Source organism: Mesoplodon densirostris, chromosome 1 (assembly GCF_025265405.1).
Source record: "Mesoplodon densirostris isolate mMesDen1 chromosome 1, mMesDen1 primary haplotype, whole genome shotgun sequence".
NCBI lineage: Eukaryota > Metazoa > Chordata > Mammalia > Artiodactyla > Ziphiidae > Mesoplodon > Mesoplodon densirostris.
This window is the reverse complement of record NC_082661.1, coordinates 123,063,543-123,079,606: the sequence shown is the minus strand read 5'-3', so window position 1 is coordinate 123,079,606 and position 16,064 is coordinate 123,063,543. Positions and strand designations below refer to the sequence as shown.

The following is a 16,064-nucleotide window of genomic DNA, read 5'->3' as shown; positions in this document are numbered from 1 at the left end:
AATGGTGAAACTTGTAGTAGGACTCACCTCTTCCAACTGTAAGCATATTTCCCATTTCACTCTATCAGTCACAAATCCAGCAAGGAACTGATGGCATACCTAAGTGGGTAATTGAGGAAAATTTAATAAAGGGATTATTTAAAAGGTGTGGGCAGAGTTAAGATGACCTGCAAAGGAAGGGAAGCATTCCAGGTCATGCAAAATGGAGAGCTGTTACATTCCTAGGCCTGAGGGAGGCAAGAGTGGGAGCAGTTATAGAACCTGGAGAGATTAGGGATATCGAGAAGGTGCCCGATATACTGGGGCCTCCAGTAGAGGGACACAGTGCATCTGCAGCAGCCTGAGGGCCTGAGAGCTGCCCAGCCTTATTCTTTTCCCAGCTAGAAGCCAAAGGTTAAGCAAGCTTATTGATTCAGTTAAAAAAGGTCGACATCCCAGGGCATAGAGCAGTGAGGAAAGATGGAGGGTGGATTCCAGGGGGCCTGTGGAAAATATCTATCACATTTGAGCTATAGAAGATAAACTGCATCCTATCTGCTCTTACTTCAGCTTCAAATTGTTAATAACCTGGACAATTGAGGTTACATTTTTGAAAACTATTATTATACAAATAATACATATTTAAATAGAAAAACCAGAACAATGCAGCTATTTAAAGAGGTTGTAATTACTTTCAACTCTTTTTTGTTTAATTGGGGTATAGTTGCTTTACAGTGTTGTGCTAGCTCCTGCTGCACAGTGAAGTGAACCAGCCATATGCATATGCATATCCCCGCCTTTTTGGATTTCCTTCCCATTTAGGTCACCACAGAGCACCGAACAGAGTTGCCCGTGCTATATGGCAGGTCCTCATTAGTTATCTATTTTATACCTACCAATGTATATATGTCAATCCCAATCTCCCAATTCATCCCACCCCCCCTTTCCCCACTCTGGTGTCCACACATTTGTTCTCTACATCTATGTCTCTATTTCTGCTTTGCAAATAGGTTCGTCTGTACCACTTTTCTAGATTCCACATATATGCGTTAATATAAAATATTTGTTTTTCTCTTTCTGGCTTACTTCACTCTGTATGACAGTCTCTAGGTCCATCCACATCTCTACAAATGATCCAATTTCATTCCTTTTTATGTCTGAGTAATATTCCATTGTATATATGTACCACAACTTCTTTATCCATTCGTCTGTTGATGGACATTTAGGTTGCTTCCATGTCCTGGCTATTGTAAATAGGTGCTGCAGTGAACATTGGGGTGCATGTGTCTTTTTGAATTATGGTTTTCTCAGGCTATATGCCCAGTAGTAGGGTTGCTGGGTCATATGGTAGCTATACTTTTAGTTTTTTAAAGAACCTCCATGCTGTTCTCCATAGTGGCCGTATCAATTTACCTTCCTACCAACAGTGTAAGAGGGTTTCCTTTTCTACACACCCTCTCTAGCATTTATTGTTTGTAGACTTTTTGATGATGGCCATTCTGACTGGTGTGAGGTGATACCTCATTGTAGTTCTGATTTGCATTTCTCTAATAATTAGTGATGTTGAGTATCTTTTCATGTGCATCTTGGCCATCTGTATGTCTTCTTTGGAGAAATGTTTATTTAGATCTTCCGCCTATTTTTTGATTGGGTTTTTTTTTTTATATTGAGCTGCATGAGCTGCTTGTATATTTTGGAGATTAATCCCTTGTCAGTTTCTTCATTTGCAAGTATTTTCTCCATTCTGAGGGTTGTCTTTTCATCTTGTTTATGGTTTCCTTTGCTGTGCAAAAGCTTTTAAGTTTCATTAGGTCCCATTTGTTTATTTTTGTTTTTATTTTCATTACTCTAGGTGGTGGGTCAAAAAAGATCTTGCTGTGATTTATGTCAAAGCGTGTTCTTCCTATATTTTCTTCTAAGAGTTTTATAGTGTCTGGTCTTACACTTAGGGCTTTAATCCATTTTGAGTTTATTTTTGTGTATGGTGTTAGGGTGTGTTCTAATTTTGTTCTTTTACATGTAGCTGTCCAGTTTTCCCAGCACCACTTATTAAAGGGACTGTCTTCTCCATTGTATATTCTTGCCTCCTTTGTCATAGATTAGGTGACCATAGGTGCATGGATTTAGCTCTTGACTTTCTATCTTATTCCATTGATCTATATTTCTGTTTTTGTGGCAGTACCATACTGTCTTGATTACTGTAGCTTGGTAGTATAGTCTGAAGTCAGGGAGCCTGATTCCTCCAGCTCCGTTTTCTTTCTCAAGATTGCTTTGGCTATTCGGGGTCTTTTGTGTTTCCATATAAATTGTGAAATTTTTGTTCTAATTCTGTGGAAAATGCCATTGGTGATTTGATAGGTATTGCATTGAATCTGTAGATTGCTTTGGGTAGTATAGTCATTTTCACAATATTGATTCTTCCAATCCAAGAACATGGTATATCTCTCTATCTATTTGTGTCATCTTTGATTTCTTTCACCAGTATCGTATAGTTTTCTAAATACAGGGCTTTTGCCTCCTTAGGTAGGTTTATTCCTAGGTTCTTTATTCTTTTTGTTGCAATGGTAAATGGGATTGTTTCTGTAATTTCTCTTTCTGATCTTTCGTCGTTAGTGTATAGGAATGCAAGAGACTTCTGTGCATTAATTTTGTATCCTGCTACTTTACCAAATTCATTGATTAGCTCTAGTAGTTTTCTGGTGGCATCTTTAGGATTTTCTATGTATAGTGTCATGTCTTTTGAAACAGTGACAGTTTTCCTTCTTCTCCAATTTGGATTCCTTTTATTTATTTTTCTTCTCTGATTGCCATGGCTAGGACTTCCAAAACTATGTTGAATAATAGTGGTGAAAGTCGACATCCTTGTCTTGTTCCTGATCTTAGAGGAAATGCTTTCAGTTTTTCACCATCAAGAATGATGTTTGCTCTGGGTTTATCATATATGGCCTTTATTATGTTGAGCTAGGTTCCCTCTATGCCCACTTTCTGGAGAGTTTTTATCATAAATGGGTGTTGAATTTTGTCAAAATTATGATTGGTACTTTTCTAGACTTTTTATTCAACCATTCACCTATCCATTCATTCATTTATTCATGCCACAAATATTTATTGAATGTCAATGTGTGCCTCCCTGTTCTAGGCATGTGTATATTGGAATAAACAAAATAGACAAAAATTCCTTCACTCAAGGAGCTAACACTCTACTGGGGAAGAATCCCAATAAACAACATAAATAACCAAAATGACAATATGTGATGTAGTGATTAAGTGGTAAGAAGAAAAATAAAGCAAGGGAAGAAATAAGAGTGTTATGGGGGAGGTTTTGTAATTTTAAATAAGGTGGCCAGGGATCCTTATGGGGTGTGTGTGTGTGTGTGTGTGTGTGTGTGTGTGTGTGTGTGAAAAAGAGAGTGAGCAAGCCAGCAATGACTGCCTGTTTGTAGGGCTTTTCCTCTGGGTAATTGTTGAGTGTTCAGATAATGGAGAGTGTAGGTGGTATAACTTCCCCCCTCCCTCGCAGTTTCAAAATGTCTCTCTTTAGATTTTTTTAAAGGGCAAAGCTTTCTCCACTCCTTATATTAACCATTAAGAAAGTGCTGCGGAGAATCCTCAGTGCAAGTTTATTAGCCAGATTCTTGGTGTCTGACCCTTTCTAGCTGGGTGCCTCGGGGGAAGTCATTTAACCTCTCTGAGCCTCAGGCTCCACATGTGCGAAAATGAGGGTTTGGGTGACAAGGAAGGAAATAAGATTAGATCTGAGAGGGACCTCATACCCAGCACACAGTTGATGGTCAATATATGGTGGCTTCTTTCCTTCTCTGGACAGAGCTGCCGAAAAGGCATGTTTTGGTAAAACTGAAGACTTGGGATCCACAGAATTGAGGAGTTTGCCAAACAGTCTATTAATAATAATAGCTGGCATTAATTGACCACCTATGTGCCAGGCAGAACTTTTACATGTGTGTCTCATTAAATCCTTGCAATTTAAGATGAGGCAATGGAGGCATAGACCCTCTTGCACAGCTGGTAGGTCACAGAAACAAGGCTTGACTCCAAGTCTGGCTGACATCAACTTGTGCTCTCTTTACCAGATGCTGTGCTCTTCCTCTCCCCTGCCCTGCCCCCATGAGGAAGAGTCAAGGCTGGATGGAGCCAGAGTGTAGGGAAGGATTTTCTTATAATTTGAAAGCCCATGAAGATCTCTAGACTACCAGGTAAGGACCATTTATGACTCTGGAAAAACGTCTTTACTAAATACCATTAATTTAGTGGTTCTGAAAGTGGGGACCTGGGCTGATTGCCTGTGAATCGCCTTTTTTTTTTTTTTAATACATATGCTAGGACTTTATCTCTTGAAATTCTAGTTAAGTAGGTCTGGGGTAAGGCCTTGAGTGTCCATATTTTTCAACATCGTCCCGGGTGTTTCTGATTTCCAGCCAGATTTGGACACCTCCCTATGGCCCAAACTAATGATGCACCTTGCGACTCTTCTGTTCCCTTTGCTTGGTTGCCACCAGGATCATGAATTATAACTCTTCCCAATGGTAGCAAGCATGCTGGGTAATCTAATCCAGGCTTCATCTGAATCTTTGATGAAAGTACTGGGACAGTATTGCCTTGAAGCATCTAAATGGAGAGACTCCATCCTGGTCAGCCCACCAGTCAGTGTTCTTTGGCCATTGAAAGGACAGTCCATCAGCTGTTCTACCCTCCAGACCACAGCTTCCACAAGGACATTATGAGAGACCTTGTCAAATGCTTTGCTGAAATCAAGGTACACAATGTCTTTGCTGCTTCTTTCACTAAATGCTCTAGAAGCCCCAACAAAAACAAAGTGCAATTGGTTGGCATAACTCTTTATCAGTGAACCCCTACTAGCTGCCAGTATCAGCAACTTCTTTTCCAAGGGCTCAGAAGTCTTCTTTTGAGAAACAGAAGAACCTACTCTCTTCTTTGTAGGTTTCCACAAATGTGAGCTGGAAAATGGTGCTCACATCAGTCAATTGTAAAACCAATTTGGGCCTCAAATGGCATCACTTAGGTCTTGATGCATTTATCTCCAGAACAAGGGCTATCGGCATGTCTAGGGACTTTGGAGAGAAGGAAGTGCTGGAATAACTCTAGCCCAGTGGTGTTAAAATTGTACATTTGCCACCTTTCTTTGGTAATCAAGAAAGGAGAAAGCTATGTAGTCATTTATATTAAATGTAGATCACTTAGTTAGTCTACACTGGCAACCTCAGACCCACACCCATCCTATTGCTTTCTTGATGACGACAAATGGATCTGACCTCTCTCCTCCTCCATCACAGCAAACATGGAGTCAAAGTTCCTAACTGGGAGGGTTTTTTTTTTTAATTAGTTTGTGTTTTTTATTTTATTTTTTAGAAGAGTTGATCTTTTCTTACTTTTGGGTCTAGTAATTCCCTGTGAGTCTTCAAATGCCCCAGTAAGTACTTTGAAAGTGAATTTTATTACCTTAAGGATACGGCTTAAACAACACTGTCCTATATATCAGATCTGTATGTTACCTTTCATCTTGGTGCTCATGTTTCTAGACCCTGAGTTAAACTTATTTGGTTTATTTATCCTGAAGTGTCCTATTTATATATAAAGATCAACACATTCAAAACTTATAGTATTAATACCACCTTGAAGAAGTATTCTTTACTTTAGTAATGGATTCACTATGTGATCCTTTAAGTAATGAACACAGCCAAGAAAATATATTTAAATCAATGCCCTCATTTTTATAACTGTGCATATCGTGTATGCCAGTGTATGCATGTAAGGATAGTCTTGTCATCATCCATTAGTTACTTTTCTTTCTCATAAATTAACAAACCTATACATTCTTCAGTCTTATTGTAATAATGGTTTTGAATTATTATTTTTTCTGAGCACTACATTTTAATCATTGGAGAACCTGTAAAAATGTTGAAGAGTAAAATGATAGTCACCATCTATTGAGTGCATTTACATCAGGCACTGCTCTCTAAATGCCATACATGCATTAAGTTATTAAAACTACATATTACATTATGACATTATGATATAATTATTATTCTCTACCTTGAAGCATTTTGCTTTTCTTTCTTAACTATCACCCCAAATCTTATAACTCAGAGAAAGCCAGTTTTTTCCTTCCCTTGTAATAAAAAGAATTCTAATATATTAATAAAATACTTCCTCATTGCATTTTTTGCATCCTAAGTTTAACTTGAGTAGAGCTGCATGTATTAGTCTTTTATGTTAAGGTTGAAAACTTTTATTAAGGAGTGATATGAGATCTTTGTTATTAGCCCCAGGGTAGGATTTAAAGATGGCAGAGGGTTACTAAATTCATTCATTCATTTGTTCATTCTCATGACAAGAATTTATTGAGCACTTACTACATGCAGGACACTGTGGTAGACATTAGGAATACAGAGATAAATACCACACACTCTTCAAATTCTTATTCAACATCCATCACAACAAATTATCCAAGTGCAGTCTCCACTTAGGCCACTGGGCAAACATCTTGATGCATTTTAGAGGCAAGTTCCCTCTGCCCAATGCTGGCACCTTCTTCCCTGATCCTCCCTTATTCTTATCTGTGTACTATTCTTGAGGAGTACCTGAGTTTTTATTGACTTAGTTCATGCTCTATCATTCAGTCTGGATCCAAGGCTCTTGGTGGCACAGAATCCATTTAACCTCCCAGCCTTACTCCCAGAAGACTCTGCTAAGTGGATTCTTTGCATCTCATGCCGATGAAGTACCCAGTATTTTAGAGACAGAGAGGATTTTACCTAAAGACAGTGATGGTTATCTGACTCAGTGCAGATGTTAATTTAACAGTGATGCTCTCACCCAGGCCAGGGGTCATGACCCTCTCTTGGATGGTCTTTCTTCCAAACTGAGCAGATGGTCCAGCCTTGTGATTTCTCTGAAAAACTTTAAAAATACTGTGTCTCTGAAGCTTCCTTCTACTTCACCCTTTGACCCAATGTTTGCAACTTAATTTGTAGGGACCAGTTCTTGTAAAATAGAAATGCCCTACTTAGGCTCTGATCTAAGATGTAGGTTGGATTTCCAGCAACCATGGAAATAATTAGGAGGGAGAGTGGTGGAAATAAAACCTCAGAGCAGCCAAACTGGCAGACATCAAGGTCATGCACTAAAGCCCGTGCAATTTTTTCTGTTTAACAGACTTCTAGGCCTCGTGTATTGTTTTCCTATTGCCGCTGTAACAAATCACCCCAAATTTAGTAGCTTAAAACAACACAAATTTATTGTCTTACAATTTTGGGGGGTCAGAAGTTTGAGAGGGGTCTTTCTGGGCTAGAATCAAGCTGTCAAAAACACTGCATTCCTTTCTGGAGGTTCTCAGGGAGAATCTCCTTTGCTTACCTTTTCCAGCTTCTAGCTTCCAGCTGCCTGAATTCTTTTGTTTGTGGCCCCCTTCCAATCATCAAAGCCAGCAATGGCTGGTTGAGTCTTTCTCTTATCAGATCATTCTGACACTGACTCTCCTGCCTCTGTCTTTCACTTCTAAGTACCCTTGTGATTACAGTGAGCCCAACCAGTAATTCAGAATAATCTCCACATCTCAGCTGATCAGCAACCTTAATTTTCCCTTGCCACGTAGCACAGTATATTCAGAGACTCTAGGAATTGGGACATGAACATCTTTGGGAGGCCATTATTCTGCCTTCCACACCCAGGCTCAACTACACATATCCTTAGTTCATGGTAATACAACTATGGTTATTTGATGTATGAGCTTTTAAAAGCAGGGAGCACTGAGTGGCAGACAATAGGCACAATAGCATCTCCAATGGGAAATGAGAGCTGAAAGCCCAATGTCAAAAGAAGAGATCAGAACTGAAAATCAGCCACAGAACTAGCAAATCACAGAGGCTGAGGTCACAGAGAATGGGGAAAATTCTCTCTACCATGGTGCCTGGGCGGTGTTCTGTTCTATGACACAGAGCTTTAAACACTGTTCAAAACTGTAACCCTGCCTGAGTCATTAAGAAAATGTTGTGTTTTTTTTAAAAAAGAAAGAAAATGTTTTATTCAGTTTTAGAAACAAGCAGTGCACCATATTTTTTAGAAGAGGATTTTAAAAAATGAAACCATAAAACATCTAGAGGCAAATCTAGTGAATATTCATCTGATTTCTCAGTGAGAAGGATTTTCTAAGCATGAAAACAAAGGAAGGAATGAAAACAGAAAGGGAGCCATATTTTAATATAAATAGATATTAATGTTTACCTATTAAAAATAATAAGCCAAATTAAAAGGTGAACAGCAAGCTGCGAAAATTATTTGTCACAAAAATTACGTCAATAACCTTAACAGAGTTCACACAAATCAATGAGAAAAACATTAAGGCCACAAGAGAAAAATGGTATATTATATGTAGACAGTCCATAGGAGGACAAAATATTGGTGGTAAATTAGTATATGTAAATGTTTAAATTCACTGGTAATGAAAAGTGAAAACAGTTATGGCAGTTTTAACTTACCAAGTTCACACTGGTTTTTTAAAAATTGATAATATTTAATGTTGGTGGGGGCATGGTAAAATATCACTCTCATAACTTGCTGGGAGTATATAGATAGTACAAATCCTCTGGAAGGCAATTTAACACTATGTATCAAGAGCCTATAGACACTTATATATTTTGACATATTAATTCTACTTTTAGGTATTTATTCAAAAGAAATAGAGACAACTCTTTACGAAAAAAGATGTTCATCCTTATTTATAATAAAACAACTGATTTATCCCATGAAAGTAATGGTTAAATGAAGTATGATACATTTATATTACAGACTCTTACAGAGCCATTAAAATATATTTTCTTTCTTTTTTAAAAATTTATTTATTTATTTATTTATTTATGGCTATGTTGGGTCTTCATCGCTGTGCACGGGCTTTCTCTAGTTGCGGTGAGCGGGGGCTACTCTTCATTGCGGTGCGCGGGCCTCTCATTGCGGTGGCTTTTCTTGTTGCAGAGCACGGGCTCTAGGCACACACACTTCAGTAGTTGTGGCACGTGGGCTCAGTAGTTGTGGCTTGCAGGCTCTAGAGCTCAGGCTCAGTAGTTGTGGTGCACGGGCTTAGTTGCTCCGTGGCATGTGGGATCTTCCCCGGCCAGGGCTCAAACCCATGTCCCCTGCATTGGCAGGCAGATTCTTAACCACTGCACCACCAGGGAAGCCCCAACATATTTTCAAAGAATGTTTAATGATATAGAAAATATTAAGTGAATTGTGTCATTTATTCTATATTAAAGCAGACATTTCATGCAGAATAAGGTTAGAGAAATTACATCAAATGCTAACAGAGTTATAGGTTTGTGAGTAACTTTTGCCTTAGTTTTTCTTTTCAAAATTTTCAAGCTTTTAAAAATAAGCATATGTTTACTTTTATACTCAGAATTATTTTGTTTTTCATAATCAAAAGTAAAGATGTATATACACTTTAGAAAGATTTTCAGATAAAATGGCTTAATTGTTTTGGGGTCTGAAGCTTCAGTTATGTAGACAATTCATGTATATGAAATCTTTTCTCGCAAAATGGTGGATAAGACATTGGTATACTTTGGAAATACTGGCCTACTTGAGTAAAAGATTAACTTCATATAATTTGGTTAAGCGTTTGGCTTATGACAGCATTTTCCCAAGTGTGTTTCAGGAAAATGGAGTACTTTAAGTTGTCTTGTGAGAAAAAGTATTTGGAGTTCAAATACAGTTAGAAAATACTATATACTGTATTCCCTTCTCAGAGAGTCACAATTCACATTAGCATTTTCAAGGCTCTGAAAAGTCCTTCAGGAATGAAACCTGCTTAATTTTGTTTAAAGCAGAGTTTCTCAAAGTAGTACTTTTCAGAATTCTCTTGAGTAACACCTATTAACATCTTGCCACAAATCATGTTTCCTGTATGTTACACACTTTGGAAAATCGTGGGTTTAAGAAAAGATCAACTGACTCACTTATTTTAGCTCACAACTTTGTAGACTATGAAGCTAGATGATGTGAGTCCAGTTTGGGTGAACTTTTTAGGGACTGTCAGGGAAATTCTAGCTGGGAGGAGGAAAAGGTTATGATTCGGCAGACCTGAGGCTCTGTGTGGTAGCTGTATGCTTGGGAAGACTGGAAGCTCTTCCAAGTTACGAGGTTCCCCTGTCCTACATTGCATCACCAGCCCCAAGCCAGTGAATAGCTGCTTGCCTAGAGTCCTTTGACCTGCTGAAGGTTTTCCTTTCCAAGCACAGTATGCCCGATGGGGATGGGACTTTCCAGGCACCGAATCTGAAGGGAGACTGCATGTCCAACTTCCTGCTCCAGACTGCAGAATAATGTGCAATCCCTTAACACACCTGTTACATCTGAGAGGGTGTGATGAGAGAGTCCACTGCTAGAAAGTAAACCTTGTGTTAAAAGATAAAGAATACAGGTGGATTCTCAGATAGCATTCTTTAAGTGTCCTGTTATACTCCTGGAGCCTCTGCCTCTTTTCTCTGGCTTCAGCAGACTCTCTCCTAGGAAGAGGTGGAAATGGGAAAGAGGGAAGGGAAGAGTCTGGTGAGAAACATATGCCATCCTACTTAGATTCACAGATCTTCCTATAACTCTAGGGTAGACAGGGAGCTTCATGACCATCTCATCCAGTGGCTTGTGGATATCTAGGGTATATTGGACAGAGTGACCTTTAGGGGGCCTCTAGATCCATATTTAACACTTCAACCACAGCAACTCTACTTTTTAATATATTGGCGCTGCAGGTTAAAATTTTGAGAAAAGTCACCAGCTGCTAAAAGAAACAGTTGAAGACAGTGGGTCTAGTCCAGCTGCATGCATGATTCTCTGCAGCAAGCAGTCATGCATCTTCTTTTCAGACCCCTCCAGTAACAGGGAGCTCATTATTATTCCATATTTGGTCGTATGCTATGTGAAACAGAAATCTGCTTCCCTGAGACTCGTACCCATTTGTTCCAGTTCTGCTTTCTGGAGACAGATAGAAATAGTTTAAACCAATTTCCAACTTTAAGCTCTACCAGGGCAGGGACTTTGTCACTTTTGTTCTTTGGTGCCTCTCTGGAACAATTCCTGGCATGCAGTGGGAGCTTAATAAATGATTATTGAATAAATGAATGAATGAGTACCTTCATGTATCTGTTGTAAGATTACCTAATGACTTGGGTCTTAAAAACTGACACAACCTAAGGGCTCATGTGATGACAACTTCCATGTCCCTCCTTGGCCTGTGTCTTCTCTGTCGAAGAAGTCTGGGACAGAGTGCCAATATGCTAAGGTTCGTTGGGCGTGAGACAAGGACCTTTGGGATTTAACTTATTCTGCACAGTGTTTCTGAAAAAAAAGCTAAAACAGGCACTGCATAAAAGCAACTTGATAACATGAGGAAAGCTACCAGCCTCTTGTCAGGGAATGAAGTATGACCCAAGCATGAGGATCATGCGTACATGCCCTCATCATTGGTAGTCACCAATATAGTAGGAATTGAGAGGCACTGGAAAGTCCCACCAGCTCCCATGATAGGACCAGAAACTTCACCGCTAGAGAGTTATTCCCTTGGGTAAAGTATTCATATCTCCTCTAAATGTAAACACTGGTCTTATTGAATTGCCAGCACCTTGGAGTGAATTAAGTGATTGGGTTGTTTTCTTTAAGGATAAGAGGCCTTCAAGATGCTGAATTCTGGGGGAGAACTTCTCCGAGAGAGAAGAAGCAAAGGCAAGTGAGCTGGAGGGGGAAAAGAAAGTACATTTTGTTTGACTTGATACATGCGCAGGCCCCTTGCAAGCTACTTTGTTGTAGAAAAGGCAATTTGGGGCAGAACTTTAGCCTGGCTCCATATAAACCTTTTGAAACTGCAGAAGAACCCTTCTCCCACTCCACCCCACTGTTGTGAGTCTCCCATGTGAATTAAAGTAATGGAACCAGTGCACGCAAACACGCTGGAAGATGGATGCTGAATGCGTTCAAATGACTATCAGGCTGTTGGGGAAGGTGTCCATGCTTGCCTGGGGCCATCCTCGCACCACAGAAGGGAAAAACCAATCCCTGACAAGCACAGGGCTGATTATTAGCCGTGTGATGAAGTGTTACTTCCTGTACAGGACATTCACAATTCTTGAGAAACTCTTTCTCAATCAGAGCGAGTGAGTTTTAGAAAATGAAGGCCTTTGTTTTCTTCCTCTATGTGTGTGCTCCCCGCTTCCCTGAACTTCCCCCAAATCACACACCCTACCCCAGAGGAAAGATTTGATTTGGGAGTGTGTGTGCCCACACTCGGGGGAGACAGTTAGAAAAATGCAATTTACCTGTCTTAATAGAACTTGAACGACCCATCCAGACATCTCTTCCATAGTCCTTTCAGCCAAATGTTGCTTTTTTTTCCTTTCCAGATAATGCAAGTAATATCATTATCCATGTGGGGGTGTGTTTACTATTTTGAGATCACATTAACATTACTCATGTAATGATCTGCAATGTTTTGAAACCACTATGTCTCACCATGTCCCAGAGTGGGATTTTTTTCTCTACTGATGCTTTGATTGATAAGGACCACCTATGACCGTGACCTTTAAGATGCACAATTCGTGGGGTATGAGATTGGGCGAAAGGAGGCAAAGACCACCCTGTCAGCAGGATTGATGTTGACTCCTGTTCAGCAAATGCAGTGCACACTTCATGGCAGGTTGGATGCTTTCTGAACTGGTGGAGGGCTCAGGAAGCTGTGCTGAGCTGCTCAGACTGAGCAACTGAGACTGCAACTTGACGCTATCAAAGGCGGCTTCTTGGATTTTCAATTCTGGTTGATTTGAAGGATAATGAGGCACTGTCTTCTCTTACTGATCAAACACGGAATAAATGCCTGTTTCATGGCAGGCCCTGCACACCGGAGCGAGGGTAAAGACAAATAAGATGTCATTCCCACCCTTAAGTTTTTCAGTCTAGCAGAGAGACAGACATGTAAATAAGTGTGGTAGATACCTGACAGAGATATACTGTGGTAGATCAGAGAAAGTAGTCAGCTCTCTGAGGAGGGGGAGAGGGATGGGGCCTTTGTTAATAATAGGCACTTGTCTAGGTGGGAATGAGATGGAAAGGCAAATGGAAAAAAAAAATCTGTTTGCATTTGCAAATATATGGAACAGCATGGAAAAGTATGGAGCAGCATGATGCTTTGGGGAACATCTAGAAGCTTGATGCCCAGGATGTAAGTTGTAGAGAGGGAAGGGAGAATAGTAGTAATGAAATACAGGAGTCAAATCAAAGGGCCCCTGGCAGGCTCTGAAAATGTGTTTTTATTCCACCGTGTAAGCAATGGGGAGCCAATGGCTAGGCTTTAAGTAAGGTAGTGACTTACCAGAGTTTCATTTTGGAAAGATCACTTGGGTATCTGTGGGGAGAATGGGTCAGAAGATGGCAAGACAGGAGGCAGGAAAACTAGTTGAGAGGCTATTAAACGAATTCAAGAAAGACGTAAGAATTGCAATTAAGGCAGTGGGTGTGCGGATTAGAGAAAGTTTTGAAAGATATAAATCCCAAGACCCAGTGGACATATAGCAGGGGCGGGAGTGGAAGTTAAAGGAAAATGAGAAATCTAAGATGACACCCAGAGTTCTGGTTTGAGTGACTACAGATGATGTGGAGAGAAGAGGGTGTAAGAGAGAATTAATTCAGTTTTGTGCATGTTGAATTTGAGATGCCTGTGGGATATCCAAGAGGAGAGGCACAGCATGCAGTTGGTTATGTGGGTTTGAGGCTCAAAAAGTAGGTCAGAGAGGACCAGAAAAATATGAAAGTTTGTTTGGATGTTGGTGGTAGTTAAAGTCATGGCAGAGGATGGCTATATCCTGTGAGAAGGACAGAAAACCAAGGATAGATCCTTCAACTCATCAACTGAAAGCAGTGAGCAAAGAAAGAGGGGCCAGGAAGGGAAACTGAAGAAGGGAAAACTGTGGCAAGGAAGGTAGGGAAGAGGGTTTCAAGATGAAGAGACTGGTTGACAGTGTCATATCCTTCAGGGAGGCCAGGGAGGTGGAGACTCACCCACTGGGTAAGGCATCCAGTGATCTTGAAGGAGAGCAGCTACAGTGGGGCTACAGAGGGGCAGTAGGTGTGAGGTCAGATGAGAGAGTAGGTGGGGAGCATTCAGGTGTAAGGAAATGGAGACTGTGAGTGTTGACAGTGCATTCAGAAGGTTTGCCTGTGAAAGGAGAGAGCATCAGCAAAATACTTAGGACTACTAATTTTGATATGACTACCGATTTTGTCTGGAAGTTATTTTACCAGCAGAAATGCTAGGGCAGCCTGATGAGACAGGAAAGGTTGCAGACTTTTCAACTACGGAGCACTTCCCACTGTGTTCAAGGCCCTGGGCTGGGTACTTTTGTATCATAGTCTTGAGTATTTTTCTTTCATCTCATTCTTTCCTTTTCCTCCATGTTTGTTGCTGTCCTCCCCACCCCGCTTCCTGATTCTCACTCTATTGTAACTAGGCTTGCTCCTTGAGGGCGTTTGAGGTCTTGGTGCAATATTAGAAGTACAAGACTTTCTCAAAATATTTGAATAAGCAAGGCTAAATATAATAAATAATAAATGTTAAACAGCAATAAATAATGTCATTAAACCCTAGTAAACTGTTAAAGAAGAATGTAGGCAAGAAAGCTGTCAGAATGGAAGTTGGGGTGCAGTCCCGACCATGTCAGGAGAGCAAACACAGAAGCCCAGGGTGGCCAATACGTGTTTTAGGAGGTTGTGGTGCCTGGCATCCATCACACAGTGTTAGCCTGCCCCTGTGTTGTTTTTAACAGCATATCCTAAACCCAGCCGCTTCTAATTGTATAATTGTAGAGTTGTAATCACCTATTTCAAAGAGCTGGGAGCCTCAGACAACTGAAAAATCAAAATGCAGATGTGACAACAATACCAGAGACACACCTTCCTGAGTGCAGAGGTGGTGAAACAAAAAAAGTAATGGGTGGAACAACTGTCAGGGTTTCCAACTTCTCTGATTTGGAAGGAGTCATTAGGTAAATAAATAGCACACTCCCACTCACTCCAGCAGAAATCAGAATGGCCCAGTGGGTACATCAGGAGTTGTAATAGAAGTTGTAATGTTTCCGCATTGAGGTTTCAGTAGGACTCAGGATTCAGTGGGGCCCTTGACAGTTTGTGAAGTAGTCCAAGTTGAGGCCTTCCCATCTCTTCTTCTAGCATCCTTCTTCCCTCCTAGACAATGACTTTTATATTACAAGCTCAGAGTAAGTACCAGGCACTGAACATATTCATTCATTTGCATCTTGCAACTACCCTACAGGATGGATACTATTTTATCCTTATTTTACAGATAAAGAAACTGAGGTTTGGAGGATTAAGTAACTTGATCAAGACACATTGCTAGGTGATTTAGATGTGTCTGACTCTTATGTCCGTGCTTTTAATCACTTAGCAGTAAAGCTACAGCCAAGATATAATCTTTGAGTTTTGCCCTCAGTTGGCTATTATTTCCTTTTAAAGTGTTACTCCTCGCAAAGTTTTTTTGGGACTGGAAAAGGCTTCAAGAATCTTTAATGGGACACAAGTCACTTCCTGCTTTGATATATAATGCATTCATGAAAAAAGTGAAAATCAAGGGTACAGATATCAAGCAAGAGCCATAGATTCTATCTGGTTTGGTTAAGATGGAGGAGGACTTCCAGAGGAGGACTTTTACTTATTTAAAAAATAATTATAAAAGTGCTAACTATGCTTTGCCTTCTGGACACTATATTTGGCACTACAGTACCAGAATTTTACCCATGCTCTTTATTTTATTTATTTATTTATTTATTTATGGCTTTGTTGGGTCTGCATTGCTGCACGTGGGCTTTCTCTAGTTGCGGCGAGCGGGGGCTACTCTTCCTTGCGGTGAGTGGGCTTCTCATTGCGGTGGCTTCTCTTGTTGAGAACACGGGCTCTAGGCACGCAGGCTTCGGTAGTTGTGGCATGAGGGCTCAGTAGTTGTGGCTCGTGGGCTGTAGAGCGCACAGTAGTTGTGGCACATGGGCTTAGCT

At 40.3% G+C, this 16,064-nt stretch overlaps 1 long non-coding RNA gene across 1 annotated transcript in view; it reads left to right on the top strand.

Moving 5' to 3' along the window:
* LOC132484177 (uncharacterized) overlaps positions 1–16,064 on the top strand; it is a 219,692-nt gene that overhangs the window by 154,286 nt on the left and 49,342 nt on the right. The window contains exon 5 of the long non-coding RNA XR_009531163.1: positions 4,071–4,193. This is a non-coding gene — a long non-coding RNA (uncharacterized LOC132484177). The remainder of the gene's footprint in view (positions 1–4,070; positions 4,194–16,064) is intronic.